Here is a 7968-nt window from a genome sequence, read left to right as displayed (position 1 = left end):
TAGTTCCGTAGAGCAACAAGTGGAACATTATCGCGGTAATTTATCCAATATATTTGATAAACACGCACCAGTCACGATCAAATCAGTTGTTTTAAGACCTAATACAGAATGGTATTCAGACGATCTTAATAATGCCAAAAGAGATAAGCGAAAAGCGGAGAGAAAATGGCGGGATTCGAAATTGGAAGTCCATCATCAAATTTTTAAGGAAAAGTGTAGAACTTTTGGTAAACTGTTGTATATCGCCACGGAAACCTATTACTCCTCTAAAATTGAGAATTGTGGAAACGACCACAAGCAGTTATTTAAACTAACAAAACATCTCATGGGTAAACAACAACAAAACCCGTTGCCAAGTTCATCCTCTGATTTAGAACTGTCAAACTCATTTGCTGATTTTTTCGTCAATAATGTTGTAACAATAAGAGATGGACTAAGAGACCAAAACGTAGTGAATGGTGATAACATTGCATTTGGTACACCTTTGTTGTCATTCAAACACACAATCAATGATGAAATACGAACTATCATTCAAAAAGCCCCGAATAAGTCCTGCGAGCTTGATCCTATTCCGTCGAACCTCTTGAAACAGTGTTCCGATGTTGTCGTGCCACTTATTTCAGAAATCGTCAATGCATCATTTGATGAGAACATCGTGCCGTCAGACTTTAAACAGGCTCTTGTGAGACCTCTTCTGAAAAAACCTGGACTTGATTCCGAAATTTACAAAAATTACAGACCAGTGTCCAATTTACCCTTTATTTCGAAAACTCTAGAAAAGGTAGTCGATAAGAGACTAGATGTTCATTTGGACTCGAACTCATTGTGTGATCCACTTCAGTCAGCATACAGACCACGCCATTCAACTGAAACTGCATTAGCGAGAGTACATCATGATATCAATGCAGCTTTAGATAAACAGTCATCAGTAGTATTGGTGCTATTGGACCTTTCCGCTGCATTCGATGTTATAGATCACAGAATTCTTCTAGAACGTCTGTCATTTTCATATGGCATAACTGGTTGCGCTCTCGAATGGATTAAATCGTATTTGACGAATAGACATCAGCGTGTGGTGATTGGAACAACTACATCGAAGAAATGTCATCTAACATTCGGTGTTCCACAAGGTTCCGTGCTAGGCCCGAAATTGTACTGTCTTTTCTCAAAGCCAATAGGTGAAATATGCCGTCGCCATGGCATGACATATCACTGCTATGCGGACGACACACAAGTTTACATGGTTATCAAGCCACTAGACAACTGTCTTTCCGACATTAGTTCATGGATGTCAACAAATATATTAAAACTGAATCAAGATAAAACAGAACTTATCATATTCACACCGAAACATCTGAAGGCTAGTGTACCAAATCTCCAACTCAAAGTCGGCAATACTGTGATAAGTAGTGTATCCTGCGTGAAAACCCTAGGTGTATATTTTGATCAACACCTAATGATGGAACGGCAAGTTTCTGCCATAGTAACATCATGTCATTTTCACATCCGTAATATTGGACGCATTCGCAACTTCATAACAACAACTGCTTGCAAAACACTTGTGAACAGTCTAGTAACATCCAGACTTGATTATGGGAATATTCTGCTGAACGGTATCAACAAGACTACATTGAACAGATTACAAAAAGTACAAAATACAGCAGCTCGTCTTATCACCAGGACAAGAAAACATGAACATATTACACCGATACTTGCTGATTTACATTGGTTACCCGTCCAATATAGACCACAATACAAAATACTGACTTATGTGTACTGCGCTTTGAATGACATTGGCCCTGCTTACATCCGGGAACTAGTCAATCTATACGTGCCAAACCGATCTTTGCGTTCAAGTTCCACAAAACTACTCACCGTTCCAAAAGTGAGAACGAAGACGTACGGTGAAAGACAATTTGATTGGGTAGCGGCATCTCTATGGAACAATCTCCCGAACAGTTTAAGACAATGCAAGTCCTTAGAGTGTTTTAAAATACAGTTAAAAACTCATTTTTATCGTATTGCTTTTAACTAGATTGAATTCTTTTTCTCTTTTACGGGCTTTTTACTCCTTGTATTTCGTTTAAGAGTTTATGCTTGTTCTGCATGCTTTTATCCTATATTGTTATATTTTTTATTCTTTGTTTTAACATGTATTTCGTATTGACCTTTTATTTCATGGTAGGCATTTTTAATTTCAGTATTTGAATCTGACACGATGCATTTTTTATGTTTTATGTTATTATCATTAATATGTTTTAATTACCATGTGTATGTACAGCGCCTTAGAGTAATTTTTATTTTTTATATAGGGCGCTTTATAAATTTTCATTATTTCATTATTTCAGAGCTAATTAAAAGACAACAACATACTAAAGTACCAATAAGTACAAACCGATCATCCAATGGATTAAGTGTAAAGACGTCATCAATAGTCGGAGACAAATATGATCTTGTGCTATGCAAAATTATGGGTATCAATAGATTGTAGGACCGCCAATTTACTTTGTGTTTGTTTATAAGTATGCATTCCCCTTAAAGATGAGGAAATCACAAAATGATAGGTAATTGAAACAAAAAAATATTGAAATGTCCATTAACTCAAGCCTTTGACTAAAAATGCATTTTTATGACAGTATAAGGATTAGTTATAGATGCAAATTGTTCAAAAACTGGTTTTGTTTATTTGTGTGAATCAAAGCCTAGTTTTGTCACCTGATTGTATTTGTCCAAATTTGAAAGGGTAGAGGAATTATTTACTTTAGCATTAGATTGTGTAAGAGAATTGATCTATAGGATGTCTAAAAAGGATATGACATTATGGTATTTTTAGAATACAAAAATATGGAATTGTAGTATGATTGGTAATTGTATTTTATAATTTAAAGAGCCAAGTGAGCTTTTTTCTTGAAATAAACTATAGGCAGCAATAATGTACAGCAAAGTAAGATCTACAAATAGGACGACATGACCAAAATGGTCAACTGACCCCTTTAGAAGTTATTGTCCTGCATACTAATTTTATATCAAATTTTTGTAATGTTTTGTAGTTTTACGAAAATCATCTCCTCTGAAACTACTGGAACAAAAATAAGCCAAAATCAACATTCTGGTATCTAGTTTTAAAAATGTGTCCGATGACCCCACTTGCCAACCAACATGACCGACATGGCTTAAAATAGAGGGGTAAATGCAGTTTTTGGCTTGTATCTCTGAAACCAAAGCATATAGAGCAAATTTGACACGGAGTATAAACGTCCAACAGGTTAAACTCTATCTCTCCTTTTCAGATGAATCATACAAGCCGCTGTTGGTTTACTGCCCCTAAAACATTCATTTTAAGGAAATTTTGCAGTTTTTTGGTTATTATCTTGAATATTATTATAGACAGAGGTAAACTGTTAACAGCAATAATGCTCAGCAAAGTAAGATCCACAAATAAGTCAGCATGGCCAATAGACCATATTTAAAGGCAAATTTACGATTTTTGTATGTTTTTGAAATCTTTTACAAAAGTCTTTTCCTGAAACAACTGTGATAAATTTAACCAAACTTGTGCTGATTTAACGTTCTAATGTCTTCAAAGTTTTCCGTAAGTCTCAAGATGTATATCATTTTAAGTGATGCTCTACACATTTGATCTGTTTTCCTTGGCCTGCACATTTGGGTAAGCGTGTATTTACCATATCCGTTACATGGAAACAGAAAAAAAACATTGTAATCTTAGTGACCGGTAGTAACAAAACCAACTACCGTTTAAATAGTTCAAAATACCCGGTTTATGAAGAAGAACAATCACCGAGGTCCTCAATAAAAGTAGATCATATCAGTGACCTTTAATCATAGTACGCCTTTCTACATTCCTTTTCATTGTTATAACAAAATGAAAATGTTTTTGTTATCTTGTTTGACTTTAAAATCTTTCATATTCAAAATGTGTTTATTCATTGATCAGATCAGTGTCTAGTCATAGGTACGTGAAGTATATAAGTTATTGTTATGTTACGGTATACTTTCTGTGACTAGTCATTATGTAAAGGTTTAATATCCATTAGAAACCATTACTACACGAGGCAAATTGTGATCCCATTTTGTAATTACTTTCCGAGTGAGTTCTTGACTGTCGCTTAGTAAAACAAACGAGAACTTGATTAATAGTTCTTCACCGAGTCGACATATTATTTTCAAATGAGAAAAGTCTACTAATCCGAATTATCCGTTTTCTTTATTTCTCTGTTAATAAATTTAACTATGAACGATCTAGGTGTCTTAACATAAATTCAAGAAATATAGATCAAAATATTTGGCATCGAAATGGTATTTTATTTAATTGCATAAAGCCCTTACCGAATTACTTTTATTCTTTTTGCACAAATTTTGCAAGGATAGAATAACATTTCTCATCTCAGTCATATTTCATGATATCAGGTAATTCATAGCTTGGTTTTCAGAATAACTGTTATATTATCCAACATAGGAAAGTAAATTGCTTTGTATATAACATACTATGTATTTTGATTTTAAAGATCGAAAAGGACAAATTCTTCGAAGATCTGAAAAGTCTAAAAATCCAAAATTGTTCCATATTTTTATTTTTATTTTCGAAACCTTAAACGAATATCACCAAGAGTCTTCTTCATTATAATTAACAGACTACATCAAAACGTCAATTGGGGATCATATTGTTAATAATTGAAAGAAATCTCGAAGTATTTTTGCTAATTTTTCATTGGAGAGTAGTCTATATTACAATTATGGGAATTGTAAACAACTAATTCTGAAAAATCTGAAAACATTAAGATATCATTTACCCTGTTATGTATTTGATATTCTTCTTGAATATGTTCTGGTATTAATTTTTTATAGGAAAAAGTAAAATCCTTCCCAAAACGAATGGATAACAACTATCATATTCCTCGCTTGTTACAAGCATTTTCTAATGTAGAAAACGGTGAAAAGACTTCATCAAATCAGCGGTGTTGTATTTCCAGTCCCTTATGGAGACCATCTAAAACTTGGCTTTGTTAAGTCAGTCTTATATACATTATAATCATAACTTGAACAGCAAAGAGTCATGATTTTACCCATATGTGGCCAATAGGTCTGATATCCCATGAATTACCTATAAGACTAACAGCACCTTTGATTACATATATTATTTACTTCAACTACTCACCAATAGCAGCAAATTAATATCTATAATCCTGAAGCATCAAATTATCGTGATAATCATTCGTTGAACAGTGTAGTAGGTAGGTATTGATTTGTTGTGATTTACGCTTGGTTTGTTAAGTGTAGCGTCAGGTATTTACATTGAATGATTGATTTTTTATATATTTCAAATGAAATTGGATAATGATTTTACCTATTGTTTTGGTATCGTTTAAAAAAAGCCTTTTGTTTCCTATGATTTTTGCAGAATATTTAAACACAATACTCCCTAATTGCGCTTACTATGACTTCTTATGATATTGCATTAGAGCAATTATGAAAGAACAACTCGTGTCAACTTCTTATTTAAAATTACCTCAAATAGTAATAAGTGATTTTTCAATAAAAAAAAAAAATGAGTTTCAATACTTTTGGTTAATACGGAGTGAGATTTTTTGTTTTTTTGCAAAATGATTGTCCCTTCCATGAACAATATATTTCTATCAACGTAAACCAAACAAAATTTCTGTGTCATGTTGGTCTCTTGTGGACGGTTGTCTTATTGGCAATCATACCACATCTTCTGTTTTATATTTGTCGAACAATGTAGGTCTTGTTCTAGATCTTCAAAGATTGTTACTTCTTGTGTAAAGAGAAATACCGAGAATCATAAGTCAAATATAAATAGACAACATCATGATTAAAAATAAAAACGACGAAAACATATTCAAGAATTGCAAAATATTGCACAGTAACCAAAACATATGTAACACAAATCCCACAGAAAACCAGGTATGTACTCTGGTATAAAATTCTCGAAGGGTAAAACATTTCTGAAATACGTGTGGCATCCATTGTGTGCCGTATGAAGGACAGAAAGTTTATTTTTTTAATACCAAAGCAATAGGAGAGGGACTTTCAATGTCCATCTTCCAACTGTTCTTTTGAATGTTTTTCTAGTTATTATTGCTGATAACCATGAGATAATAGATGTTTATCATTTGTATCAATTTGTCATTTGTATTTGTCATATATATCTAGTCAACCGATATAAAATATTTTGTAAGGACCCTTCTGTTATTTGTATATCCTGTTAAACTGTAACGTTTGCTTTGATCTAAAATTGACGTCTTGCATCTGATAAATATCCAAATATAAATAGACTCATTGTTTGGAAGTATTTTATTTGAAGTGAAGAGGATGTACGAAATGCTTTCATTTACTAAAATGTGGATTGTTGATTGACAGGACTTCTTCATTTTATATGAATGTGAAAATATAAACTTGTCTCTTTACATTTAAAAATTGTAGTAAAGTCATTCAAAATGTTACGTATAAAATACAATATCATTTATCATTTAATCCCGGGTTGAGAATGATTATGCGAATTAGATAAGTAGATTGATAAAATATTTCGTGACGTAAAATAAGAAACTTAAAAACTATGTTAACTTTTACTTGTACTAAATATTTCATTTGGTTTATCACAATTTAAACAATATATTTATAATCAAAGATAATATCTCAATTTAGTTACATGATTGGTAACTATGTATAACTTATATTTGTATTTCTGACTTTCTAACGGACTTTCTACACTTTTTATAGGTTGAAATTTTACAAGGTCTACTGTTTTACACCTAAATATCTTTGCATCGGAAATAAACACGTTTATTATACTAAAACCAGTTGTTGCCTTAATGCAGGTTATGTTCTTCTTATATATTGTATGGTTGTATGATACTGAACACCTAATGGACTCTTAGGATTGCGCTTTATGACCACATGATGAAGACATATACAGTTTAATTAAAGTCTGAGGCTGGCATGTCAATTACTGATAGTCACTGTGCTTAAACGGCTGTGGGTAACTTAAGTTACCCACAGCCCAAGATGGCAGACTCTAAACTCGTTGATATCTAATTCATACAAAATGACCCTTTTGCGACGTTTTTCATGCAGAATGTAATGATTTATAGGATGTTTGAATAAAGAAATAGTTAACAATTACCACAAGTTTGTTAATTTAGAGTTCATTAAAGTGCAAGACCAACTTTAAAAAAAGCATAAGACGTCCGTAACTTTTTAAACGCAACTAAGCAGACTGTCCGTAACTTTATTTTCAAATGTGGGTAACTTTCGATTTAGAATTTGAAGAATTATAATTTCAACAATTAGAAGACAATTAACATCATAAAACCCCTTGTTTGTAACCTTCACGGACGTTTATACTGCGCATTCACCACCAAATGTGATTTTATTAACGCATCATACTTACACAACGGAAGTTTTATGTGGGGTTTGTCGTACTCGGTCCTGGTTATAGTTTTAACTTTTATTAACTGATGTGCGTCTAATCAACGTTTTCGCTTCGGACCATGGCTTTGTCATACTCTTTGATTTTTTTTTTGTTTAATTATCTGTTTGCGGTTTACTTTCACATCGGTTTCTTTTTATGTGTATTTTGATGAATACTCTTTGAAGTGGCTCGGTATTTATACATCCCACCAGTTAGTAATAGTATTAAGTTGTTTTTAATACGTTTTCTAGTATGTTTTCTTTTTCTTTCTTTTTGTTTGTTATCAGGGATTGTTGAACTATGAAACAACCCTGTTGTCTTCGTTATTTAGATTTCATATACTAGTACTATTTCTAATTGTTTCAATATTTTGCTTACTCTATTCCCTTTTTGTCGCTATATTGTAACTATTGTGACTTTTAGTTAGTTTGGTTTAATTTAATGAAATTTAATGCAACTTGCATACAAGTGAAATATGCAGCTAGCTGGTAAACTATGTTTATCCATTTTTACAAAAT

This window comes from Mytilus trossulus, chromosome 8 (assembly GCF_036588685.1).
Source record: "Mytilus trossulus isolate FHL-02 chromosome 8, PNRI_Mtr1.1.1.hap1, whole genome shotgun sequence".
NCBI lineage: Eukaryota > Metazoa > Mollusca > Bivalvia > Mytilida > Mytilidae > Mytilus > Mytilus trossulus.
Note: the sequence above shows the minus strand (reverse complement) of the source record.